The sequence below is a fragment of the Passer domesticus genome, chromosome 2, assembly GCF_036417665.1.
Source record: "Passer domesticus isolate bPasDom1 chromosome 2, bPasDom1.hap1, whole genome shotgun sequence".
NCBI lineage: Eukaryota > Metazoa > Chordata > Aves > Passeriformes > Passeridae > Passer > Passer domesticus.
Window position 1 is genome coordinate 27,966,272 of NC_087475.1, and position 14,000 is coordinate 27,980,271.

The following is a 14,000-nucleotide window of genomic DNA, read 5'->3' on the forward strand; positions in this document are numbered from 1 at the left end:
AAAAGAGGTGTCTGCCTGTCTATTCCTTTTGCTTTTTTAACTCCTACATTTTCCTAGGAAAAAGTGACAATTTGGAGAACAAAAGAAAAATAATACTGCCACATGGTGGCTAGGATGTCCATGCACAGCTGCCAAAGTGTGTGGAGATGTAGGCTCTGGGTAATAATATATCTAAATTTAGCTCGGAGTAAGAACTGTAGCCCAGTTTCCAAACCCTTACCCAGGTGGTGCCCCAGTCACTAGGTTTGGAAGTCATGTGAGAGAGTGAAAAAGAGAAAAAACTGTCTCATGCAAAACAGAAAAGCTGCAAGAGGAGGGAGCTGGACAAACCCAAGACAGCCTGTGTAGCTGTAGTCCCTCCTGGCCAGGGACTTGAACAGCTCCCTCTCTATGGAGCCCACCCAGCTGGCTCCCAGCCACTTAGAGGGAAGATTTCCAAAATTGTGGTCAAACAAAGAAGGATCCTGGCAGGTGGAGGTGTTGGGCCTTGTGCTGTCCTGTAGATGATGGGGGTATTAAGTGCAAAGATATGAAGCAGTGGTAGGAAAGGTTCCATAGGCTGGAATTTGAGGTGGGTCTGGAGGACTGTATGGCAAAGCCTTGTCTGGTTTCTAAGCCCTGCCAGGGTCACAGCCAAGGCATTTTGAAGATTTCTGTTTTGAGACGTCTCTTCCCAGACTCTGGCTGTAACAAAGATGCTGCCACCTTCTGTGTCTGCTGGGGAGCACCGAGTCCATTATGGCACTGTTCCTGTTGTGAATCTGGCCTGATGTAGGAAACTCTCCTGGGAAAAATGCTGGACATTAGTCCAGGCTATTTAAAGTCAAAGACAGCTAAGAGGCAAATACCTCCAGGAACACTAGCAAGCATGAAGAATGATTTCTGATTTTCAGTGTCTTGTGGCCAATAGCCAGCTCCAGATGAATCCCTTCTCACTGGGACATTTGCAAAGACATTGCTGCCATGTGCATTTGTCAGTGGCACACAAGGCACCCTTGTCACATGCTGTAGTGCACCATGAAACCTCTGGGGTCCCTAGGGGAAAGGGGCTGGGGGTGCACAATTAAACTGCGGAAGTGTGTGGGAAATTGCTTCATGGCCACACAAAGCCCATTTGCTTTGGAATCCACTTAAAGTTTGGGTAAATATACCCAGTTAAAAAAAAAACCAAAACCACAAAGTAACCCTCCTGCAAATATCCAATAACCCTACAGTTTTGGCACTCTCTTGAGATGCAGGTGTTGGAAATTCAACTCCCTGCTCCAAATTAAACAGAAGGACTATTTGATGTCGTCCCATTTTACTCAAAGTGTATCATACACCTGCACCAATAAATTGATCTGTGGAAACCATATACTCCTCTGAAATGTGCTAACCATACCCTGTAATCAAGACTGCAGTCCTTATTAAAGTTATAGAAATACATTTTAATCTGTTAATGAACAATTATTTGGAGTGCAAGCAGAGAACACAACAGAGATTTAGGAGAAAGATGTTGCAGGGCAACTTCAGTGAAGGGTAAATAGGTGGTACCAATGTGGTCATCTTAGGTTTGTATTTCCAGACTTTTGAGTGGCTTTGAAGTTTAAATGTTCTACAGTAACTATAGTGTTTTCTGAACACTGACATTTGTATTGTAAACTAATTGGTTTTGGTTGAGAAACTGCTGACTGAGCTAATACACCTTTCTGTTACTAGGCATGCTGACTTCAGCCAGCTGCTGATGCCGCTTTGGGAGCGGGAACAGCACAATTCGATCTTTAAGTTTTAAATTTAAAGCTACTCCCTTTTGGAGAAGTTTGTTTTATTGGGCATATAAATTAGGGAGAACTGTTTTATATCTCTGTATACAGCTTTGAGTTCTTCCTACAAGAAGAATACATGTGTGAGAAATAAACAGGACATCGGGGATCCAGGTGAGGAGCTTTATATATGGAACAATCTGGGCAAGAAAAATGTACAGAACTGATTCCATGCAGACAGGCAAACTCAGTCCTTGTTTCCTCAAGGCTTTAAACTTATGTCACCATGAGGTGCTAAGAGACAGGGCAGTCTTATAGCAGGGAGTTGTGTTGGTTTTTCATTTTTTTTAACAGATTTGTATATCCAGTATGTCATGACACAGCAACAAAGATGAAAGGGTTTTAATTGGCATATAATTTATGTGGGTTTGGGTCACTTTTAATTACATGTGAATAGTGCAGACGAAAAATAACAAACACAGCTTATTAGTAACAAAGAAAAATGCTACCCTTTCTGCTGCACACTTGTGGGCTGAGATTTGACATAATTAACCTCAATGTAAAAATAACTCATCTATCAATACCACCATTTATCATGAAAGGATGAGCTCTCTGTAATGCATGGTTTGAATTAACTGTCGCTTGCTGTCAAAGTGACTGAGATGCTGTGTACACATTTGGCACTAACGCACGTACATGAGTTTTTTTAGATGTCTTTTGGAGACAGAGCCAAGAGAGCCAAAAAAACAGACTCTGAAAGCAACCTGAGCACACATGTGAACACAAGCACTTGCTATGCACCAAAAGCTTTGTCCTTTAAACAAGTTTCCTGTTTGCCTTTTTTGGAGAAGAATTAGATTTCATTGTTCGCTGTTTTAAAGCTCTTCACTTTAACATGCCCTCAGGTCCCTGCAAGGTGACACTTCAGACAAGCTGTAAAAGAAATGTAGTTCTTCAGCTGCTGTTGTGCACATGATAGTTTTATCTTCTAGAATTATGTTTCTATAACCTTTTTTTTTTTCATTTCAAGCAAATAGTCATGGAAATAAATAATTTTCTATTACAGGCTTTTGCTATAGAATACATTGCTACCACTAGAAATATGACTTTTCCACTGCTTACACAGAGCACATATTTAGTCAGACTAAGCCATCTCCTCAGAGCTGCCCCAGACCAGGGCCTAGGGGACTCCAAGGGACTCTGAATCAGGCAGGTTGTGCTCAACTCTTGGAGAGAAACAGGTATGCCAGGAGGCAAGAAGAGGCTCTCCTCACAGCCCTCTCAAGTCATAAACATGCCTGCTGCTGTATTTCAATTTGCAAGATGATCTTGCATTGCCCACCCCTTTGCAGGCAGAGGCTGGTGACACATGGTGCCACATTGCCCTGCTAGCAATAGGCACCAAGCAGGTGAGAGTGAGTTTCCTGGGATTTCTGTCCAGCCCCTTCTTTCCATGGGGAGTTGAATGGCTGTGGAGAACAGGTGCATGAAGAGAGCAGGTAGAACAGAGGGTCAGGGTTGAAGCAAACATGAGGGTTGTAGGAGAGGATGCTCAATTCCTGTTTGGGCTTTCAAGAGTGTGAAGAGCAGCAGGGACATGAGCAGTGATTGTGGGAACAGCACAGGGTGCTGGCAGGGGGAAGGGATAGCTGCTGTTTCCACTGAGGTGCTGCTCAAGCTACAGTGGAGTGGGGAATAGCAGCCAGAGGAGCCACACAGCATTAAAAAGGAGTCATTGGCCCCACAAAGCATGTGTGGTAAGGGAAAACAGAGTTAATAAAGAGGCCAAGGACCAAATGAGGACAAAACCAGCAAATGCTTGGAGTACAAGGAGAAAGATTGCATCTCTCTGGGGGTGGAGAAGGAGTTGCTGGTGAATCCAGGGTATTTGCTGTCTAATTCATTGCTGGTGCTCCCATTCTTTAATAACATAACGAGCACCAAACTTTGAAGTTACATTTTCAGAACTGTAAAATTATTAGATCAGAAACACAAAGGATGGAAAAAGTACAAACAAAATTTCATAGGCTGCAGAAATCTATCTTGAGCCTAAAACATGTCCGTGGATCTACCATGTAGCCCTGCATACATATATGTACATATAACATATAAATAAGTATTCCCATTTTTCATTGGCTCAGAAGAAATTTTAAAAGTTCCAGTGGTTACCAGTATACAGAAGTTTCCTGGAACCTTTTTAGCATATTATTGCAGTAGGAGCTGTTCAACACCAGCAACAGATGCACATTGTGTACAAATACAAAATACATTTATACCCTGGCCAAGTAGTTAATCACAAACAATTGTGTGAACAATCTCAGTTAATGTACAAGTTTGTCATCCATATTCATATTTGCATCTTCTGATGTCTTTTATCACTCTTTGTTACAACTTGTTTTGGGAGAAGCTGAAGATCCTTCTGGGAAGGAAGAATGCAACGAATCTACATGGTTGTGGACTTGGCAATGCTGGGTTCATAGTTGGACTTGATGATCTTAAAGTTCTTTTTCCATCTAAATGGTTTTATGATTTTGTGTTTAGGCCAGAAGGCTATGATAGTGCCTGTAACTGTTTCTTGAAAATTCTGTTATTTTTAATAGGCAGTCAGCAGTGAAGCAGCTGCTTAGAGCCATGTATTTCTGTTTCCCACTCCTGTGGCTCCCTGTGATGGCAATGTGAACTAGCCTTGCTCATGGTTTTGGTTTGGATTTTTTAGGTTTTTTTGTTGGTTTTTTTGTGTTTTTTTTGTTGTTGCTGTTGTTGTTGTTTGTTTTTTTGTTTTGTTGGAGTTGTTTTGGGGGTTTTTTGGGCAAAGATGTGCACAGTTTATTGCATTTGACTTTAGGTTCAAGCAGCATTCTGTAGCGCTGTCAAGAGCTGAAATGTCAGAATGAAATACTGAATGCTATTTCCTCAGAAGCTTGGTGTCACAAATTATGGAGGCTCCAGGCTAAGTGTCTGCAACATTTCCCCTGATTGCTGCAGTGGAGCCATGCTCCATTCTTAAATACATTGGTCATGGGTTGATGAAACCGATTTCTCTGAGAATCTTTTGCTGTCACCAGGTAGAACATATCATCCAAGAGAAAAACAAAACAAAACAAAACAAAATTACAAAACCAGAAAAAAAATCTAAAAAATAATTATAAATTGTAAGTTTTTCAATTCCAAAAAATGGAATAGGATACCTGTGGCCAAGCTGAGATTGATGCTGCAGCTTCATATGCAGTTGTGTCAATTCAGTGCTAGTGTAGATGTTTCTCCTCCCACCCAAGTCGACAACAGTTGAATGTGTTGTTCAAGCTCTCTTCCTGCCCTTGCTTTTGCACTATTTTAATTCTGCTGCAAACTTAACCTGCCTTATTCAGATTTGTAGTGGCATGAGGCTTGTGTGCTAGCTGGGACATGCACGTACCCGGAGTCCTAGAAATGCTCATAATTTGCATTCTTAATGAAACATAATTTAAAATCCTAAATATAGAAAGTTTTCTATAACTGAAATGAATTAAACCAGCTCCTTTTTCCCAGATCTCAAACATCCCTGTCAGCCCATAAGTTTTGGAAGAAGCCCTGTAAAGCCCTGAGACTTAACTGCTTGACAAAGGAGAACCAGAAAACCAAACAAAGATCTTTCTGTTGGGTTAAATCCAGAACATGTTGATGGGTCCTGCCCAACAGCAGGTCAAACCTGTGTAGGAACCTTAGTTTTTTGCTAATCCCGTATTGCTTTCTGATCTCTGGATCCAAGATAGGCATTATGAAATGCTTCAGATGGGCAGGTTTTTCTAACTTTAAAGTTTTGCATTAACTACCTATGCTGTCATCTTTTCTGCCGTCTTTTCTCTATCAGTTTAATTTCAGAATATCTTCTCAAAACCATTTTTGAATGCCCTGGATTAATGGGGCATTATTCCAAATGCCATGGTAATTCTTCACCCTGGAAAATGCTCCTTAGCTGGTTCTACACCGCAAATTGCATCCTTATACCCCAACTTTTATTGGGCCTTTGAGCAATAGTATGATATAGGCAATAAGTATCTCTGCCAATTGCCAGGTGTTATTCTCTCATTATGACAGACGTCCTCTGCCTGCATTGCTTCAAAGCCTTCAACAGCTAGCTCAACTCCTGCCAATCCTAGAGTTTCAGCAGCCTGAGCTCTAGGAGGTTCAGCTGTATTTCTCTACATCCTGACACTATTCTGAGCACACTCTTCTGTCTCTCCTATTGTTTGCTTCACCTATCTCAGTGCCCTATGGCTTTGCCTCCCACCAGACAGATTCAGTGTAAAATTAAGTCCTTACTATCAAGGGTTTTCCTCCAGAGAAATTTAAGAAGCTGAATTAAAGTAGCTAACCACAGCTTACTTAGGGACAGGATCCTAAAATGAAGTCAGGCCTGCCTGACATGGGAATGACATGAATCGATGGCAACAGTCCTTCTCATTGTCTCCCAGCAAGTCAAAAAGCTCCTTCCAGTCCTTCACAAGCACGCGAGTGGTTACCGCTTCCCTGGCACTGGGGTGGCTTAGGGATCCCACCCAATGCCTGGTCCCACAGCCTGGCTGCCAAAGGCAAGGAGAGGCTGGGCCAAAACACAGGTGCCCACACAGGCAGCCAGAGCCATTTCATCCTTGCACCCCACGCCGCAGGCTGGCGGCTGTCGCTGGCTTCTTCCCTGGTCACACCCTTACACACTCCTTCATGCCCATCTGTCTTTTCCTCCACCCACTACCTGCATCAGAGGTTTGATTTCTGCTCCCCCCCACCCATTTATTTTTTTTCACCTCAAAGTGATAGCAATTCCTGGTGCATTTATCTTGGATGATGTGGTTGTTGTAAGATGAGGTACCTGCAGCAGCCAGTCTGCGGTTGATTTGAACGCAGGCGAGTCTCAACAATGAGCTTAAAGGAGGGTGTCAGGTATAAATCTTGTCTTCAAACAGCCAGGGTGCATTCCAGACTTCAGAGACACCTCTTTGTGTGGAAGGTTGGTTGGGTTTTTTTGCCTCCTTTTTTCTTTTTCTTGGACCTGGAAGAGGATGAAAGTGACGGGGTGTGTGCATTCGTTTAGGCTGATAATGAGAGTGGGGCTCACGGGCATAGCAATTTGGCAGCCTCTTCACTTCCTGTAACAGTTTCAAAAAAAAAAAAAAATCATTCAAGGGCTGCTTAAAGACAAACATTTTTTGTTTAACTACTGGTGGCTCATTTTCTGAACACCCATGCAATTAATCTTATTTGTATTAAAGAGGCAGGCTGCTTTTTGTAAGGTTTTCTGAGCTATAATTAATGAAGATCAAAAATGTTACAGAGACGTAATATTTAACTTTTCATAGGTGCAACTGCACAACATCTGCAGCAATTAGAGAAGCAAAAGAAAAAGGCATTGTGTTGGGGTTTCTTTCCCTTCAAAGTGTCTTTGTTAAGCCTCTTCAGTATTCTAACTGGGAATGTAATTTTTGGTGAGGAGACTAATCGATGCTGAAACCACAAATTTTTTTTTATTGCATTGATTGTCAAACACATAGTTCAAAAATATTATCAGCTATGTCAGACTTGTGAGAACTGAGCCCATGAAGTTGAGTGAAGAGCTACCTGTATTGCACCTTGAAGAGTCAGATCCAAACAAGAGTGTTTACTGCTTCCATAGTAGTTTTCAAGCAAATGCATGAGTGTGCTAAAACTTCAAAAGCATCACAACAGTTTCATGATTTTACATGTAAAAAATCCTGGATGTTTTGCCACTAGGAATTCTGTAACAGAGATTATCTTTTAGCTGGGCTGCTTAAAACATAATTAGTTTTTAATAAGTAGTAGCTTATTTATCTCTGGATGATTAAATGAAGAACTCTGGAATGCATCACTTGAAGACAAGAAACATGCATAGTTCTACCTTGGCGCTAGCTGCCTCCTACTTCACCAACCTTTCAGCAGCTCTAGCAAAAAGAAAATCTGGTTTTCACTGGCTTGAAATCAAAATGTGGATGGCTCCAAGTGTGTCACTTGGATTCACAAGGCGACGTCAGCCTTTGCCTTTACAACAGACACACAACATCCTTGTGCCAGGGATTGCCTGTTTCATATGCACGTGGCATCCTGCTAGCACTTTGTTAGATTAAAAAAAAAAAAAGCTGCAGCTACATCATTCCTTCCTATCACTATCTGAACTCTTCTGACACTGCTAAAGCAAAACGATCTCTGTCATCTCTGTGATCTGCAGTTAAGTTTGATGTCAAACATTGTTTGAGGAACAAGCTATCCTGGTGTGATCCCAAAAACCAAGAGAGGCACCATCTGATGTGTACTAAACCAAAATAAGAATGAAAAAAGAATTAATCTTTGTTCTTTCATTGTGGATGCAAGTGTCACATGAAAGGTGACATATAAGAAATTACAACCCATGGATATCTACTGCACCATAGCTGTACCATGAAAAGTGCTACCTGATGACAAGTCCCTCCATCTCCAGAAGCAAAAAAACTGCACGTCTAGAAACCTGGAGGCAACTATGAGCAAGGGATCTGGGCAGTGCTGAGAACCCTGCTGCTGTGCCCCAGCAGCCTACACCCCAGCTACTCTTTCCCAAGGAGAGAGCAGCTCAGTGCCCTTGTGTCTGGGGGTCCTTGTGTTTAACCCATGCTTGATGTCTGAAGATAGATAGGTTTGGTTTGAAGAAATATTTGCAAAATTAAATAATGGAATTGCACATGCTGATTGCATCATATTTATTTCTGTTTACTTTGTGACTCATAACCTTCCTAATTATATGCAAATAAAAAAGGCTAAAAATTTCTTGTCTTTCAATGTAAAGTTATCCATCATATACAAGAGACATCTGGTCTCCAAATCTAACCCCTCTCGAGGTCCAAGCCCAAGCAGGGCCAGAGGTTTGAACGAGAGAGTTGAGCTTTGTGCAGAGGACGACTGTAGCAGGATGGCTTGGGGGTGTCAGGAGAATTAGCAGAAACATGCTACCTCAGTCCTAGCAAAACCAGGCACAAGAAAATGTCAACAGTTTCAGCTTTTTTCTTAATTACAAAACTGTTATACATAAAAAAATGCACATTTCCAGGACGAAAATCTGTACATTCTTTGAATGTTATCCAGGTTTTTATATTTTAACTGAGGTGAACCCCTCCCACAATCCCCCCAGTTACTCATCTTTCCAAGCACTCTTTCATCTTTTATCTTTCAGACTGTAAGATCTCTGAGAAAGAGACAGTCTTTATTTGTGTATGTACAGCACCCGCATATTTAGCACTAAGCTCAAATGTTTGCCTACACTGTAAAATAGTGGCCAAACAGTGTGGTTTAAGAGCGTGTCAAGGGTATTAATTTCTAACAATTAAGAAGGGAGTGAGAAACAGTGTGAACAAGCCGTAGTTTTTGTTCAAAACAAAGTGATTGAACGTGGAACTCCCTGAAGATTTCAATCAGAGTCCCAAATGCAGTGTTGGTCAGTGTGCAGCTGAGGTTGTCCGCGCAATGACATTTCTGCACCTCAGCTTCTTTCTGCCTCATGCTACTTGTATGCTAATCACAGCCATCATCGTGAAAAAGTTTTGATAAGGATGTTCTCAGGAGGAGTTGGAGAGCTCTGGGAAGCTACAGTCACTGTACTTAACAGGCTCCGTTTGTTCAAGAAAATGAGGTGTTTGGGGATTTTTCTTTACCTCTTCAGCCTGGCCCCTTTCATCCAACAGATCTACTGTGTGAGGCCCCAGATTTTTGATCCTGCCCTCAAAACACAGGCCTGCTTCAAAGTCAGAGGAACTGTGCCTTTGATGGCTTTTACTTATTATACCATATAGCCCCTACACATGTATGTTCTGTTTATAGGTAAAAACACAGCTGGTTTGAGTCTGTATGCCAATCTTCACATGACATGATTCTTTTTTCTGGTGACATGCAAGGGTATGAAGTAAGTAAGAAAAATAGTATTTTTGCTGTCAGCTCATGTAGAAATAAATAACTGCATGGCCACCAGCCACTGGATGTTTGTATCTGTCTTCTTTCCCCAAAAGAAAACATGTTACCATAATAACCTGAAATCAGAAAATCACCCTGCAACTTTCTTTTATGTGGTCTTAAACATGAGATCTTTTAGTGGTTTTTTTTTCTACCTGTGCTTTTAAATGAGTACAAGGGCCTCTGAAGAGCTGTATTCATTTGCCTGCCTACGTGTGGCTACTGCCTTTTAAGCTGTGCAATGTAAGATGTCCATGTGAGCTCAGCAGGCTGATATAGGACCTTGAGGGGACCCACTGCCTTTTGAAGTGGCACACTGGGGTCAGGCACAGTCCACAGGACATCTCAGGTGCCACCACCCCCCATACGTGGGCAGCTGTGTTGAGCCTTTGTTGAGGCCAGCAACGAGAAGAATTGCTTAGTTAACAGATCCAGAAAGCTCCTGATCCACTGCCCAGTCTTTAGACAACTTCTTTTCCCCCAAGAATATCATACATTTCTTCTCCTTTGCTTTCATGGATGTTCCCAGCTACCCAAGTAAATACAACTTTTACATTTGCCACTGCATATAGTGGATTCCTACCTTGAATGTCAATATGATCACCTTGCAGCACCCTAGTAGGATTTCAAAATTATGTAGGCAATTTATTATCACAGATATGAACTGGTTATTAACACCTAATAAACTTCTATGAAAATCACAGAACAGAACATAAACATTTGGCTACAATATGAGATCAAAGTAGGGGTTTCTTGAGTGTGAGAACTAATAACATTGAATGTCAAGAAAGTAAGATCACTATTTTTTAAAAATTATAAATTTCCTTTGCCTTGTGAAAATTACCCTCATGTTTCCAAAGATGCCTGGAAGAAGATCAGTCCTTGACATTATTGAATGAGTAATATGAGGTATACTTCAACATATAAAATTGCTAGATCAAGAAATGGCAGCTCTCTGGTAACATAAACTGCTTTTTTTTTCAAGCCTGACCTATTGCAGTGTCTACAGATTTACACTAACACTTAGTTCAAACCTTCAACTTAGTATTAGCATCTGGAATTTCAGAAAAACTGGGCCTGTTGTTTAAGTCAAACCTCACTTCTCTCTGGATCCATTTCTTTATTAAAGACACATGACAAAGTGTATCTACATCTGAGGCAGGTCATGGATTAGTTTCTCACAGTGGCAGTAGGCTGGTGAGGATCAATGTACAATATTGCTTGTGAGGAATACTCACATTTAAAAGTCTAGCAGAGAACTACCTCTCTTGCATTCCTTCATGCTCTTGATCCCGGATTTCTGGTACTTTAGAGAAACCGTCTTTGTGCCCATTGCACTGAATCCATGAAAAGCAAATTTGAGTGTGTGATGGCATTCATCCATAGTAATGAAGTGCTTGTAAAAACATTGCTTTGCCTTGCACACAGTGCTAGAAGGTAAAAACAGAAGAGCTGCCATGAAACAGTGTTCCCAGTGTTCCCAGGGCTGCCGAGCCTTGGAGAGCCCATCTTGGCAACCACCATCAGAAGTCAGTGTGGAGCTTTCACAGGAGGAATTCAATGTCTTTTCTAAATACAGGCTTAGGATGGCTGGCAGTTCAGAGGAAGCTCTGTGAGGGGTGAAGTCTGGCACATCTGGGGACTGTCTGTACATTGGTCTCAGTGCCTTAAATGTGTCAAGATGAGGACTGGTCTCCTCAGCCCTGTGTCCACCACCAGAGATCTCCATACCACTTTTGCAGAGGGGTTTGCATTAATGTTAACAAAGATTACACACAGAAAGGAGTTTTTCAGCCAGTTGTTTCTTCACATACACACACTCAAAACTTGCTAACACTGTTTCTAAATAAAGAAAACTATTTATAAATTCAGTTCTAATTCAGAAAGAGTTTTAGACAGTAATACTGGGAAATGGCTTTGGAAAATACAAAGCAATTCAGATGTAGGATTTGCTATGTGAAACAGCTCACATGTTTATAGTATTTTACCTGACAAAATTGATTATTTATTTTAAAGGGAGCAAAAATCTTTCCCAAAATCATGGGGAACATCCTTCGGCCAGGCCTTCTTTGTATGCACCGTTTCATCCATCCTCAATTTGGCCAGTAAAATACCCTGGAAGTATGCCCTTATGCCCTCCAGTCATGCTAGGAAAGCATTTGCTGCCTGGAGGGACACACTGCTAGACCTGTAGCAGCACCACCCAGCCATCTCCATCTCCAAAGCAGCCATGTTTGCTCCAAAGGTTGAGGAAAAAATGGCTTAGTGGCTTTCCATCCTTCCTAAGCAGAAAGCTGCTGTCTTTGCTCGTCCCAAAGCAAAAAGAAGGTGGGAGAGCAGTTCAAACAACAGCACCATGGCTTTAGGACCTAGATTGTAGCAATCCTAGTGTTCACAGTGTGAGCCAAGTACCAGACACCTGAGAGCACTGAGGTGCCCACAGGGTGTCCCTGCTGAAGAGCCTGGCAAAGGGGCACCAGGGAGGGTCTCCCTGAGATGCCTGGGTTGAAAAGGAGGGTGAACTCCAGAGCATTCCCTAGCTGCTCTCTGGCATGTCTGTGTAGGGTGCTTTGGGGGAAAATATAGGCTTCCTCAGGATCACTGCTCAGTGACATAATGGAAGGCTAATATTACAGGTCTTGCAGTGAAAGAAGCAGCCCCACAGAGATCTTAAGCTACTAGACTTTCAGTAGAGACGTTATTTCTGGGATATTATTCCCACAGGCCAAAGTACAATTACAGTGTTGGTTTATATTTCCTTAAAAAAAAAAAAAGAAGAAAAAAAGTTAAATGAGCAAAGTGTATGGTTTTAAATTAAATTAATCCTCTTATCAAAGACTCAGACAGAGTTACACCTTTTGCTTTCTCCTTGTAATGTCAGTCGTATCTGGGAAAGTCTCTGGTTTGAATCTTTGCACAGCATAGGGTAAAGGGCCTGAGCAGGTACAGGGTGGCAGGCTTGGTCCTGCCAGGTTGGGTACTTTCTTTGAAATCATCAGGAAACCTGATCCTGTATAGTAAATGAGCAGGGAAAGAAGCCCTTTGCTATGCAGTACTCCTCCAAAACAGCACAGAGAAATTAATGTTCTTCCCTCTACACATAAGAAGTTCTTGAAGCAACTCAGGGGCCTGCTTCATTCGTATTGGGAGCCTTGAAATATTGTTATTTGCACCTGACTACTTTAAGGGGAGATAATCGCAGTACAACCCTTTGCATGCATCCTAATAATTGCCTAAAAATATTTTCCCACAACTTGTCCATAATTAGCCTCTCCCTAAAAGATAATCACGTGAAGAAAAGATTGGGAAAAATTAGCTCTGATTTCCAAGTAGTGAGAAACCATTTTGCCCTCTCTAAAGTGTCACTTCCTTGGGCAAAGTGACAGAAAGACTGATGCAGTTTGAAAGCTCTGAGCTGTCATGGAAGTGGTCTTTTCTAGGACACACATTTCTGACTTGAAAATAAAAATGAGCAGAGTCTGACAGAGTTAGGAGTGGTTTGCAAGCTGTTTCTTGGGAAAAGGCAGCGGAAGAGAGAAAAAACTATCAGAACTGAGGACTGTGCATGTCTGTCTGGGATAAATTCAAAGCCAGGGCACTGTTTTGAGGGTCCTTTGAGTTCATTCAGGAAGCCACTGAAGTGCAGAAGCACAAAACCCATATGTGTCCAACATTTTGTGCTGTACTACTGGGAAACAGCATGCAGCAGGATGGTGAGAAGTCATTAAAAATAAGGAAGATAATAGATAGGACCATATTTTTCAGTCTTATTTGTGTAACTTCAATCCCAAAATACATGGATGGATAAATTCCATGTAATGTTTTTTCACAGCAGCATGCAACTGCCTTTTAAACATATGGTAGAAAACACAGCACTGTGTTGTGCTCTGAAATACTTTCCATTTCCATTTTGGGTGTGTGGGTTTGGAGCATGTGACTGGAGGGGCAATTGTTTAGGTTTAACAAAAATGGGCTCTGGACTGTGCCACTTAGGGGAAGCTCAGAGATTTCATGTAGAAAGAGCAGCAGGAGTTTGGTTGCTTGGCCACTCTGCAGGGAGTGGGGTGGTCCTTTGTGGGCCTGCATTCCCGAGACTTGAGCTTGATAACATTCCCTTTCTCAAGCACCAAGCATGGTTTAAATAGGATGCCTGCTTCTGATCTTAAACAGCACTGTCAGCAGCTTGATACTTCAAAGACCGTGCTGGGCTGCTGGCTGCGTGCCAGCGCTCTGAAGGAAGAGTGCCCACATCACTTGGCACAGGAGCTGGTCTTTCTCTTTGTCTTGTCT

General features: G+C 41.9%; 1 protein-coding gene and 1 long non-coding RNA gene across 8 annotated transcripts in view; one reads left to right on the forward strand and one right to left on the reverse strand.

The window, feature by feature from the left end:
* EDAR (ectodysplasin A receptor) overlaps positions 1–14,000 on the forward strand; it is a 72,116-nt gene that overhangs the window by 10,784 nt on the left and 47,332 nt on the right. The gene's annotated exons all lie outside the window — the stretch shown is intronic.
* LOC135293583 (uncharacterized) overlaps positions 1–14,000 on the reverse strand; it is a 33,070-nt gene that overhangs the window by 4,766 nt on the left and 14,304 nt on the right. For 2 of the 6 annotated variants that reach the window (XR_010355675.1, XR_010355666.1), the window contains exons 7-8: positions 4,931–6,868; positions 2,722–4,797 (exon numbers count right to left, since the gene is read on the reverse strand). This is a non-coding gene — a long non-coding RNA (uncharacterized LOC135293583). Of the gene's footprint in view, positions 1–2,721; positions 4,798–4,930; positions 6,869–14,000 lie in introns of those variants that run through there. The other 4 variants (XR_010355670.1, XR_010355668.1, XR_010355673.1 and 1 more) reach the window with 3 other exon arrangements.